Here is a 14,406-nt window from a genome sequence, read left to right as displayed (position 1 = left end):
GTTTCAAGGGAACCATCAGTTTATACGATCCTATTGTTTCAGATCTCGCTAATGCCCTCTTGCAATCCACGAAGAAGCATGCCTTCATGCAAGGCAAATATCATGGAGCAGGCCCTACAATAACAAAGTTACTGGAGAAGGCTAGATCATAATTTAAGCTCCAATCCCATCAAACACTAGCAGATTGGTGGAAGAAGCAATGACTAGCACACCAATGCATGTGTGGTCAAACTATATTGGTGATAACATTACAGTTACTCAGCATTAAAAACCAACAATTATAAACCTTGAGGATGACAACTCATCACATCGTTCGGAGTATGTCACAGGAAAACTAGCCACACAAGAAAAAGGGTAAGAGGTTAAACTTTCCACCCCCTATTCCTATAGCTACACAAGGTGGTTAGCACAATGAAGAAGGATTTGCAACTAAAGACGAGGTGTAAAAAATTGTTGAGAATGATATACACGACTCAATGTGGGCTGTACATCGAACACCTCTAAATAGCAAGGTCACTTGCCAAGGATGGTTAGGTGGCCAATATGGCAAGTGTAAGAAGAACATCAAAAACTAGCAGTTCGAGCTCCTTCTTTCTATGATATGAAAGAATGGTCAGGAGGGCAGGGGTGTCAGTTCATATGATTTTGCAACAATAGCGTGGATCACACATGGAGAGTATGTAATACTATCTATCATTCACCTACAAGACCCTCAGTTGTATGGCCAGTTGGAAGAGGTACAAACCTTACTTTGGATGAGACCCGATTATTGGAGGCTTTAGGATTTTTATTTCAAAAGGGATTACACAAAGAAGCAAATGATGCAGTCCATTGGTCAACAAGGTATAGAAGTGGCATAGCAGATATGGCAGCTAAGAGGATAGATTCAACAATTTTGAACATAGCTAATATCTTTGAGCATTTTGTCATTAAGGTCGGATAGATGGAAGTGTTTATAATTTTAAGACCGAGGAATCACTACTATGTAGTGAAAAATACAAGGTGACTATGGGAAAGAATCTATCATGTACATGTTTGGATTTTCAAATTAGGGTTGGAGCTAGTAAATCCTATTGTGCATGCAAGCTCCTATGTTTTGTATATTTGTGTATTTTTGGATTAAATGCGAACCATAATATGTTTATACATCAACCCAGTCTAAAAAAGGAGGACCTAATCAAAATGTTCAGCGAACAATCTAAAAAGGAGCTCTTTTAGTTGGCATCTAAGTTTATGACACTATTAATGAGAAGACTATTTTTTTTAATGTTTGTTTTCTCATAAATTTACATGAGAAAGATCTACATAGCATTACACTTACATAAAACTATATAATGTCCTTGATATTGCTAGTAGATAATGTCCTTGGTATTGCTAGTATATAATATCCTTGATATCATGTCACTATCAACTCTCTATGAAGATATATATACTTTTCGCTTTTTTATATCTTTCTAGGACAATCCATATGGTTGTATTACAATGTTTCAAATGGAAATGACAAATACATTTTTTCTGTTAATGCCAATGGTTAGAATATCTTCATTTGATATATTAACTTTTTTTTAATGTTGATGTCAACATCTTCATTTTATATATTATCAATGGTTGGATTACCTTTTCCTAAATATAGCATTTATCCATGCAATTACTTTTTCTAATTATAATATTTACCCATGAAATTACTTTTTCTAACTTTAGGAATTATCCATGCAAATCATTTTTTACTTTTAGCATGTTTTATCTATATATATGTCCCCTTGGCTCTCACTCTCACCCTCACTCCCATCTCTCATTGTCTCCCTCTCTCTCACTATCATTCTCTCCCTCCTTATTTCTCTCTGTCTCACCATCATTGTCTACCTCACCCACCCTTATTCTCTATCTTTCTCTCTCATTATCCTTTACACTCACTCATCACGTCTTCATCAAATGCTCTGAACTCTACTCTCAAGGATAACCCTTGAAGTTATGTGCAAGAGCATCTCAAAATTATAATAGAGGCACCATTAATACTTAGTGGAGTTATGGCTACATTGGTGAAGAAAAGAAGAAGCCTCTCTGAGAGAAGCTAAAGAATAGAGTAGCCCTTAAAAGTACGTAGGTCTAGAAGTCTCTCGTACTGCTAGCTTACATCTAGTTATGTAGTTATGTCATGTTGTTTTTAAGAAACAGTATGTAAGGTTGATGTAATAACTTTTTTAGAATAAAAGTATATTTTAATTATGATTGTTGTGAGTGTTATTCACCTTATCAGTTTTACATTATTTATTGTTTTTAGGAAACAGTATGTAAACCTGATGTAATATTATCTTTTGCCCATAATTATCTATATTATTAACCTTATCAATTTTACATTGTTTATTATTTTTAGGAAACAATATGTAAGCCAGGTGTAATATCTTTTCTGGAATAAAATTATCTTATACGTATAATTGTGTATATTATTAACCTTGTTAATTGTACATTGTACATTGTTCATTGTTATTGCAAAGAGTATTAAAGGGCATGCAATATTAAATGACATGCAAGTGCAATGATAAAAAAAGAGCAAAGATAGTCATACAAGGACATGAAAGTGCATCCAAGGGATAATAACGAGCAAGTAGTACCATGCAATGTAATGCAAGGACATGAAAATGAAATGCCACGCCATGCAATGCAATATAATGACATACACATGCATTGACATGCAGAAGGATAATAAAGGGTAAGCAATGTCATGCAAATGTAAAAAATGCAAGTGCATGCAAAGAATACTAACATGCAAAGACATCATGTAATTCTATGCAATCGCATGCAAGAGAGAGAGAGAGAGAGAGAGAGAGAGAGAGAGAGAGAGAGAGAGAGGGTTGAAGATGAGGTGAGAGGTAATGAGAGAGAATGGCATGCTAACACATGCGAAGGGGTAATAAAAGCAAACACAATAAGAGAGGGAGAGAGAGATAGATAGATGCAAACATAGTAAGAAAGGGAGGAGAGAGGGTGGGAGAGGGAAGAGGGAAGAGGGTGGGAGTGGGAGTGGGAGTGGGAGAGAGAGAGAGAGAGAGAGAGAGGGTGATAGAGGAAGATGGAGGGAGAGGGAGGGAAGGACAGAGAGTGAGAGGGAGGCTGAGAGAGTGAGGGTGGGAGGGAGAGGGAGAGAGAAAGGGAAAAGGGTGGGAGAGGGAGAGAGAGAGGGTGGGAAAGGGAGAAAGAGTGAGAGAGAGGGAAGGAGAGATTATGTATAGGGAGGGTGGGAGAGGGAGAGGGCAAGGAAGGAGAGAGAGAGAAGAGGGTGGGAAAGGGAGAGAGGGAAAGGGAGAGAGAAAGAGAAGAGGGGAGGAGAGGGAAAAGGAGAAGAAGAAGGAGAGGGCAAGGAAGGAGAGAGAGAAGAGGGTGGGAAAGGGAGAGAGGGAAAGGGAAAGGGAGAGAGAAAGAGAAGAGGGGAGGAGAAGGAGAGAGAGAGAGAGAGAGAGGGTTGGAGGCTAGGAGGGAGGGAGATAAAGAGAGAGAGCGAGAGAGAAAAGGAGAGATCATGTATAGGGAGAGTGGGAAAGGAAGAAAGAGTGAGAGGGAGGGAAGGAGAGATTAAGCATAGGGGGGGTGGGAGAGGTGTTGAAATATACAAGTGAATAGGGTGTGTGCGGAAACAAGCCCTTGGTTAGAGGCTGTAAAAGAGAATGTATAAATGTGAAAGAACCTGTGAAAAGGTAAGAAGAATCTACTGGGAGAGAATAAAGGGTAGCATGAGAAGATTTAGGAAGTGTGGAGATATTCTGGGAAAAGTGAAGAGGTGGAGAGAATCAAGCAAAAGAGGTGGAGATATTCTGGGAGAAGTGGAGTGAATTAAGGAGATATTCTGGGAGAAGTGGAGTGAATTGTGGGATTAGATGCTTGGATGTAAACTCTATAAATTGAGGCATTTAACTAATGAGAATTTGCTGGTTTTTTATTATCCATGCCTACATTAAGCTATTTGCTAATTACTCACCAATTACATCTTAATTATTATCCATGCCTACATTAAGCTATTTGCTAATTACTCACCAATTACATCTTAATTATTTGATTATCCATGCCTACATTAAGCTATTACTCACCAATTACATCTTAATTACTTGCTAATTACTCACTAATTATATCTTAATTATTTGCTAATTACTCACTAATTACGTCTTAATTATTTACTAATTACTTACTAATTACGTCTTAATTATTTACTAATTACTCACTAATTATGTCTTAATTATTTGCTAATCACTTTGTTAATGATGTTGATTCTAGTACTTGATCCACCATAGCTCATCACATTGCTCTAATTTCAACATGGTATCAGAGCCATGCCTAGAATCCATCAGGTTTATGAGCCCATTATCTAATTAATTAGGATTAGTAGATAACTAAAAATTAATCAAATTTTTAGTTATTTTTCAACTCACCTCTTCACCTCCAGCCAGTGGAGCTCTAGCTTCTTGCACACTCAAAATTAGGCCTATTGCTTCTAACCCTAGCTAGCCAACTCCTTGCTACTCTAGCTAGTCAAAACAATGCAGCAAACCGCTGCCGGACGAGGGAGAATTCACGAATTTAGCATTCGCCTATTTCTGGGAGAAATTTGCAGATCTCTTCTTCATCAATTCAAATGGGTCTAATTCCTCTTAGTCCCAAGTGTTTTCAAGCATGCTCTACAAGCTGGTGAAGTCAGAATTCAATTTGATCAAGTCTACAGTGAGATCCAAGCTCTTCATCAAATCTGCAGAGGTGACTTTGGTAAAACAGAGATTAAGCTTTCAATATTTGGTCAAATCTTGTGTTTCTTGGCTTAATCCTCTACTAGACTCATTGCTATTGATGGTTTTGAAAGCATTTGAGCTCATTTGAAGTCTAAGGCACCAGATCTGGACTCCCCGCATACTCTGTTTTCTGTACACAAAACAGTAGATTAATTTGCTAATCAGTGATCAGTGCTGCTAATCACTGTATTTTGGTGCAATTGAGGGTTCAAATTAACCATTAGGTATCTGATACAGATCTAGAAAGTATCTCAACTCACCCAAGTTTTCATGTCAAACTGCCCACTCCAATGCCTTCTTGACATGCATCACATCTGTAGCATGATCTCCTGTGACAATCAAGTCATCCACATAGATGACAAGTAAAACAATCCCATGATCTGTTTTCTTCACATAGAGTGAAGAATCTACTGTAGAAACCTGAAATCCAAGGGAGATAAGATATCTGCTCATCTTATCACTCCAAGCACGAGGTGCTTGCTTCAAACCATATAAAGCCTTCTTCAATCTACATACATGAGTGGGATACCTTGGGTGTACATATCCTTCTGGTTGTGCCATATAAACTTCTTCTTGTAGATCACCATTTAGAAATGCATTTTTCACATCCATTTGATGCATTTCCCAACCATTTGCTGCAGCCATAGGAATGACTGCTCTCACTGTTCCCATCTTTGCCACTGGACTAAATGTTTCATCATAGTCCAAGCCTTGGGTTTGTGCATAACCCTTAGCTACCAATCTTGCTTTATGTCGCTCAATGGAACCATCTGACTTGCATTTCACTTTGTAAACCCATTTACAACCAATAACATTTTTATCCTGTGGTAATGCAACCAAATCCCATGTATCATTATGAACCAATGCGTCCATCTCAACATCCATTGCCTTCTCCCATACATGCTTTCCAATAGCTTCTGTATAGCATGTAGGTTCCATATGCTTCACCAAAGAAGTCATATATGCATAATGTATAGCAAAATCACGATATGTCAACCTGTCAACTGGATACCTTACCCTTTGGGATCTCCCGTAATGCATGTGGATCACTCTGAACACCTGTCACTCTAGCATGTGGTGGCACATATCTATCCTGCCTAGCACCAGGTGTGCGTAAAACGGGTATGCCAAGCTCCTCATCCAAACTCTCTGAACTTGACGACTCATAGCCTGTAATTCTAATTCCTTCGACTTTCTTTTTCCCTTTATCCACAGCACTACTCCCAATGCTCACACTCTCATGCCTCAAGCGTCCTGACCATGGACGTACAGTGCTACTCTCAGACTCTGCTGGCCCAGACATAGAAGTAGAACTAGAACTTGCTTGTGGCCCAAACATAGAAGTAGAACTAGAACTTGCTTGTGGCAAGTTCACATGCACATCAGCATCAACTGACTCAATGACACCCTCATCCTTTGCTTTGTACTACCTAGCAAGTTCATCAAACACCACATCTTGTGAGATAACCACTTGCCTAGTTTGTGGATTGTAATATTTGTATGCCTTACGATCCTGTGCATATCCAACAAACACACACTTCTCTGCCTTAGGATCCAACTTCCTCCTTCTCTTGTTAGGCACATGTACATAAGCTATGTATCCAAACACTTTGAGGTGTCTAATGTCTGGCCTAAAACATGTAAGCCGCATCTCTGGCGTACTTCCATGTATGGCTATTGTAGGTGTTTTATTAAGTATATACACTGCAATAGCACATGCTTCTACCCAATAATAATCTGGCATGCTCTTTTCATTGAGCATCACCCTGGCCACTTCACAAATGACTCTATTCTTTCTCTCAGCAACACCATTTTGATGAGGTGTATACCTACAAGTTAATTGCTTTCTTATGCCATGCTTTCTCAAGAAATGCTCAAAAGCATGTGAGGTGTATTCACCACCTCCATATGTCCTCAAACATTTAATCCAAGAGCCATATTGCTTTTCTGCAAAAGCTTTAAAGTCCATAAACTTTCCCAACACTTCACTTTTCTCTCCTTGAAAGTAAATCCAAGTCATTCTGCTGAAATCATCAATGAATGTCACATAATATAAACTACCTTTAATGGATGGGTTTTGTGCAGGACCCCATACATCGCTATGTACTATCTCAAGTGGCCTGCTACTCATGTTGCCTTCTCTAGGAAACCGCAACCTCGCCTGCTTTCCAAACGATAGGCTTCACAAACATGCATATTTCCATCATACTTGAATCTAGGCAGCCCACTAACAATGCCTCTTGTCTGCATGTTCTTTAACCTTTGTATATTCACAGTCCAATCCTCTTATGCCACATGTCAATGTCCTGTACCACATTTCGGTTTTTAGAGAACATGGCTGATTTCAACTCAGGAATCCCAACATCCAGCTTAAACAACCTGCCTTCTTTCTTTCCTTTGGCAATAACTCTACATCCATTTTTGAAATCCTGAACGAAGCAACCATGCTCGTTGAACCGAACCTGCAATCCCTGTTCCACCATTTGACCAACTGAGGCCAAACTTTTTGTAATAGAAGGCACATACAATACATCTGACATAGACTTTGTTTCACCATTGTGCATAACCAATGGTACACTTCCAACATGTGTAATGGCATGCTGGGTATCATCTCCTGTCTCCGCATAGCCTTTCACATCCATAGGCTTCATATGCTCAAACCATTCACCATGACAAGTCATATGGTTTGATGCTCCAGAGTCCATATACCAAGTGTCATCATTTTCAGCATTTGTCACCATAGATCCCACAACATGTTTCATAGCAAACAAGTGATTTGCACTGGCATCATTACTGCTTGATGCATAATTTCCACTATGTTGTGCATAATGTCCACCATGTTGTGCTCTACCCCCTCTCAAATCATTTTGTTTGCGGAAAAAATCACGTGCCATATGACCAAATTTTCCATAGTAATGGCATTCCACATCTTACATAGATGTTTGTTGGCCTTGCCAACGTCCTCTACCACGAGGATTACCTCTGCCTCTCTGAATATCCACGACCACCTCTAGCACCATATGTAGGCTGAAAATTCTGTTGTGCCATCCACGGCCATGTGATGCAAATCTCCCCCTGCCTCTAGATCCTCTTTGTGAGTAGAAAGCCCGATTTTTGCCATAATCATCATGGCTAGTAGATGCATCATGAAAGGAGTCACTGAGTTTGATTTCCTCAACAAGCAAGAGTGAAACCAACTCATCAAAGTCTGGTAAACCTGTACTCCGAACTGAGATAAATGTATCAAAAGATTTATACTCCTTGCCAAGACCACGCAAGGTAATGTCTACTAAATCATCATCAGGCATGGGGGCATTGATTGTTGCCAATGCATCTGCATACTTCTTTATCTCTTGTACTACATAATCATGGATGCTCCTTCTATTTCGTTTCACATTATGAATCTGTTGTCGCAACTGAGACTTGCGAGCACTAGTGTCTATATCAAACAGCTTTACCATGCCAATGTATCCCATGCATCCTTGGGATTCTCAGCATCATGTATATGTATGAGTATGGCATCCGAAATACATATAGACAGATAATGCAACACTTTGTATGCTCTTTCTGACCATTGCTTTTATGAGCTATAACCTGTTGGCTGTGTAGGTTGTCGGGGTAGTTCCGGCTCTAGCGCAGCACCTGTAATGAGATTCCAAAAACCTTTTTCCTTCAGAAAACTTTTGATCTTGTACTTCCATGCCTGGAAGTTCTTCCTATCCAATTTTTCACCAACAATTTGCACTAGATTATCCGACATATTTGCTCAATGCAAATACACCTTTCGCACACGTCCAAATCTGTAAACGAGCCTTCCTCAGCTCACAACCACACTCTAATGAGTGTTCCAGATACTCTAAAGTAGTCAACAAACTTCAATTTTGATGTAGAAAATCAAACTGTATGCATCCAAAATGAATTGGTTTACGCAGTCCAAGATACCCTACTTTGATGCGCTTTCCAAGGCTCCAAATTGCAATGTAGTGGTTCAATCATGCATTGACACCTAACCAAGCTCAATGTTGAATATCAACACCATCCAAGGTGTGTACATACCAATTTTGTCAAACCCCCTTCTCTGTTTTGAGAAAAACCAGAAAAACCAGTAGTAAAATGGCTCTAATTTCTTCAATATTTGTCCAAATTGAGAGACCAGGCATTCATTAGCTTAGCAATGATGTCCACTAACTCCATGTAAAAGGAATTAGACCAATTGTTTAAGACCAGAGAGTAATTAGTCGTTTAATCACACTCTGTTTCACTGAACTCAGTAGATAGCCTGTTTAATCAGCTCATTTCCAGCTCCATAAGGCATAATTGCTCCAACCAATCATGTAGCCTCCTTCTCAAGTATATGTACCAACCAATTGCTAAGGCAATTTTGGGATTTATCAAGCACACAAGTGGAATTTGGCCTCCACTTAGCAAAATATGTGAAAAACTATCCTGTTTCTCTGTAGATGCTGCGCCGCCTGCTCCTGAGGGTATTTAGAGTGATTAAAGTGTCAATTGATGATGTATAATGTTGCCTAACACTCCAATGCAAGTGTACAACCCATCAATGAATTGATTTTTGCCAAAAACTTGCTCTAATTTCATCAAAATTTGACCTCTATTTCTCTGTTTTGTGAGAGCTTCAAAACCAGTAAATTTCAATCACATAAATGCATCATATTTGCTCCAAAATCAGTGTAGAGCTTGTACATGAGTTGCCAATACATTCATCCTTGTCAAATACATGTTTCTTTGCCAGATTTGCATCTATTTTCACCATACATCACCGCTTCCAAGCTCCAATGGAAAGCTTTGCAAAAAACCAGAATTTTCCTTTGCTTTGGGCAACCCTAATTTGCTTTGTTTCTGCTTGAATCACCTGCAATCCGCTCAAGGATGTTTAGTAGACCTTACCCGATAGGCCAAGCTCTCAGATCTGATAGAAATCGGTGTGCTCTAAGCTTCACAGCATCAATGGCAAGCTTCACAGCTTTTCTTCACAGCTTCTTCTCCCTCTTCTCTCACTCACTCTCATAAACCCTAATAGAGACTACGAGGTTCTGATACCATGTTAAAAAACAGGTAGAGGGAGAGGAGACACACACACAGGAGCAAAACCTAATGTATATTACAAACCCTAACCATAGAGGGAAGCCATCTCCCTTCTCACACAATGCATAAAGCCATAATCCATAATACACAAGACACACTATGAGTTGTGTCCACACACTACTAACCCTAGCTAATGTCCACACAGTATGACCAGTTGGACGCGGTCATTTATGTCTCACACATGCTGCTACCTAACATGCCAGCACATGCCATGAAGTTGTGCACAAAGGAGAAACTTTAGGCACTTGGGTTGTTGAGTGGGAGTTGGAACCACCACTAAACATGTATTTGAATGGGTATTCTCTAAAATATAAAGCAAACTAAAAAGGTGGGATTATGTGCTCCTAAGCTCTTAAGTCTTATGAAGGCTTTTATGTAGAGAAATAAGAGATTGCTTTGCTTTGGGCAAAGTCTCTATGCCCAAGGGCAGTGATAAATAATAGCTTGGGCTTCAAATAAGTGGCCTTGAGACGCCGCCCAGGCAGTTCTAGACGGGAGTTGGCCGCCCATCATGTGAAATGCTTAAACTTTAGGTTCTGTAACCCTAGGGTGAAGTAAGCTATTTAGTCGCAGCTAGGGTTTTTCTGCAGCTCGGTGCACTGTTGATCTGCGATGATGAAGCTTCATTTCTATGTCTGGACTTCTGATGTACCATGCTGAAACCCGAAAAGAGATTGCTTCTGAGCAGTCATCCATGCTTGTAGCAGTTTTAGCTTCTGCCTGCAGAGGGGAACCGGGGGCCTCTTGCTATGGAGCTGCTGCAGGTGCCCATCGCTGGCCTTTGATTTTCCTCGCATCTTATACCAGCTTCTAGTCGAGCCCTTGCATTGCTCTTTGAAGTTAAATCTGATGCTACAATGAAATTTGGTAGCGATGGGACTCTACCGGGCCATGGTTTTCCTTATGTGGCTTGTGGTACGCCCTCCGTGCGCTCTATATTCTTGCCGTGGATCTGTATTTCGCCCTTGATGATGACAACTTTGAGACGGGCGGTCGGAATTGATGCCGTGTCGATTGTCTCTGCCTCTGATTAGAGTGTGTTCTGAAGGGCACTTTGATTTGCAAGACATGGAGATTAGTGTTGTTTTTGTTTTGTTCTTTCCGCTCTGCATAGTTAGTTGAGTTTTCTGGTTTTAACATTAAGTGAGCTTGGAGCACAGGAAATGGCAGATGATGCGTTGCGAAATCTTATTCTACACACTGATTGTCCATGATGTTAAACAACCTCTGACAATCTGATGCCATGCTTTTAATTTAGTACCAATTTTTCTTTGTCATACAGATATCCCTACACATCCAAGTCCTCAAGAGAGATCGTTCTCAGACCTGCATCATCTCTTGCTCTTGCAAATATATTTATCCTCTATCATGAAGTAGCAAAGTTCAAAATGCAAGCTTATGTTAGCCTCCCCTAGTGTTGTGAATGGTTGGAAACTATTGTCAAGGAGCTAGTTTTTTTTTCAGTCAGACTTGATAACATAATTCAACTAGTTTTAGAACTCGCTGGAGTTTTACTCGATCTAACATTTCAAGAATACCATTAGAAGAAAGTATTGGAAGCAGATATCATGACATCAGAGGCTATGGTAGTGCTGGCAGAAAAAGGAAGTTGAGATGATGTACAATGTAGCTATGTGCAGCCAGTTGATATTGTGTTAATTCTTTCTATCTTTAGTGGTGTATATGCTCTATTAACTACCTTTTTGTTGTAATATTTCTTTTTTATTTGTTATGATCCTTAGTGCTAGGTGTCATTATGGTCTAACCTGCAGCTCCGGAGCATTTGCAAAAACTCAGGATACACACCTTTGTATGAATATATACTTTGATGTGTGTGTGGAAGCATATATTGATACCAAGTTCTACACCCACTAATGAGCGTTGATGATATTAGTGGGGATGTTGAGTATCCACTCCATATTATGCTTGATGGAGTTGATGGTTTATTGTCTTGTGGATGACTACCATGAGGTTATAAATTGCACATTCTTATAAGGTGAGTTTGGGTATTTTATTGGATTCATCTAGGTATATGAAGTACAATGTAGTTGTGTGCTTCCACACGCGAGAACCAAATATGAAAACATTTGCAAGGAAAAATTGTAAGAGAACGTGGAAAGATTTAAGTGTCATGTAAATGTTCTTGCTTCTAGATGCTTATATTTTACTTGGATGTTTTTGTACATGGTGGGTGAGGCATGTGCTTTAATGGGCAATATTAAACTGTTAAATAAATAGACACAGATGTAAATTGTATAGTGGGATTTTTTGATTAAATGGAAATCTCCAAATCCACACTAAATTTTATGCAAACCTAAACGAGCGTGGATGATGAGAGGATGGTTGCATGGTAATAAGAAATTGAATATCTTAAAAAATAAGTAGGTAAATCTCTTTTCATTTTAAATGTATTGAACACCCTTTTGTAGGCTATAGGTTAATGTAGCAATAAGCTCAAAAACATCAACATCAATTCATGCAAAATGCTAATGACTGCTTAAATCCCAGTTCATCTTATAGCACCAATATAAACAAGTAATGATGGACCTAAATCTAACTCAAATCTAATGATGGGCCTTAATCTAACTCAGATCATCATAAAATTTTACGACATTCTGAGTCTCCAAAAACTGTGTTTTATCTTTTCCTTATGGTGCCTCATTGTCAGCCAACCTGTGAACGATGAAATGTTTATATAAAGTGGGAGGTGGCCTTTTCATTGGGATGATGATCCAATTTAATGAAACGTGTATCATTCTTTAAATGTTCAATTCAGGTGTTGCAGATACACAGTTGCGTTATTCAAACAATGGAGTGACATGTTGTGGAGCTTTTGCTTTTTATGCTTTAAAAAAAAACCTAGTTGTGGTCACTTGAGCACCTGTATGAGGTTCTCATCATGTGAATGTTAGTTGAAGAGCTCAAATCTTCATGATTTTATTGAAGCTTGTGTAGATGTATAGGAGTTTTCAGAATAGGAGAAAAGCATATTATTATGAGTAAATAAATTGAAGGGAATAAGAGATGGGGGAGACTTGTTTTGACTAAGTCTTAGGTTTTTGTAAGGAAAGAGATCAATAGCATTAGCTTGCTATTGTCCGATCTATGCAACAAATTGAACTTGCATAGTGTTAGAATCATGCTATTGTTGACACAGCAAGGATTATGTGTAATGGTAGAGTTGTCCTTTTTTTTTTTTGAGAAATTAGTAATTCAATTATCTTTGCACATTCTTAAAATGTGAACAAAGTAAATAATTTGAAATGCACACTTTTGAACTTTTAGATGTAATTCTTGTTACATGTTCTAAAGACTTAGCATACTAAATTCAATGCACCAAGCCAAAAATACATCTTGGGTTACACACTAGTTGAAGAGGTCCACATTGAGATTTGATGTGAATAGGCATTGTAGACAGAGGCGAGTTCTCTTTTCTTACTATGAGCTCTCACATTTTGATGGAGGACAACCATATCTTTTCCTATAAAGACAGATTTTGAAGATTAACTCCAAGCAAATTTTGTGACAAAAGGGTAAGCCATTCTAGGTAGCTTATAGTTGAGCAAAACCTCAAGGATGGTACTCAAAATGCTCATAGATCCAAAAAGATATAGGATGAAAATAGGACTTGGGAAGACTTTATGAACTATGTTCTTGTGTTTGAAGCACCTAAAGCTTTGAGGAGATAAGATGGTCTATTGATGACAATCTGTAAGATCTTAAATCGCAACCTCTTACCCTTCAACATGTTTCATTCTCGACATCCACTCTTGGGATCTTATGGATCATTCTTCGAGTTGCAAGATAATTTACACTAAGAGTTTACATTTGATGGTCCTTTGATGGTACAAGGTAGGACTCGTCGCCAAAGATTTTGCTTAAGTCAAACGATTTTAGCTTTTAGAAGACTTTTTCTCCCATAGTCTAGTTGAACATAATCTACATTGTTCTTACATTGACAACTACTTTCTTTATCAAGAACCTTGAGGACAACATGAAGTTTTTGTGGAGAAGATAGTAGTGCTCTGGTTCTGGATTCTTGAAGCAAAGCATCCATGTTATGAGAGATTGTATTGGCTAAAATAAGACCCAAAGCATTGTACCAAAGAATTGATCTATGGGTATTGGTCTCTTGCAACCATTGAGATATAAATTTGTATGTCTGTGTGAGCAGGGAATGTGTGTAATCATTTTATCTCTAGTTCTAGTTTTTGATGATTGATCTTTGGCTTATGGATTATTACCTTGGGATTGAATTATGGTAAAAGCTAGTTAACGATCTCATCTCTTAGATTGCACCACTTACACATATTTGTAAACACATCTAAACTATGAAATTTCAATAAATAGCAGAGGCAGGGAGGAAACACTGCATTCAAACCTCTAAAATTGTCAAGTTTGATCTCAATGGAGCTTAGCCTCTAATTGGTTGGACGCTATTGTAAAGAGGAGTCACAATTTAGAGCTGCAACCACTAGGATCTTGTATGTTAGAGAGGTCTTGCTTGTCGTTGCATCACTTATAC

At 38.7% G+C, this 14,406-nt stretch overlaps 1 non-coding gene across 1 annotated transcript; it reads left to right on the top strand.

Annotated features, from left to right (window-relative positions):
• The first annotated feature begins 11,043 nt into the window (after window positions 1-11,043).
• LOC147613100 (small nucleolar RNA R16) lies at window positions 11,044-11,127 on the top strand. The gene has a single exon (XR_015263422.1). It is a non-coding gene; the product is annotated as a small nucleolar RNA R16 (small nucleolar RNA).
• Window positions 11,128-14,406: the final 3,279 nt, after the last annotated feature.

This window comes from Cibotium barometz, chromosome 44 (assembly GCF_041138505.1).
Source record: "Cibotium barometz isolate CiBa-2024 chromosome 44, ASM4113850v1, whole genome shotgun sequence".
Lineage (NCBI taxonomy): Eukaryota > Viridiplantae > Streptophyta > Polypodiopsida > Cyatheales > Cibotiaceae > Cibotium > Cibotium barometz.
This window is presented reverse-complemented; position numbering and strand designations above follow the sequence as displayed.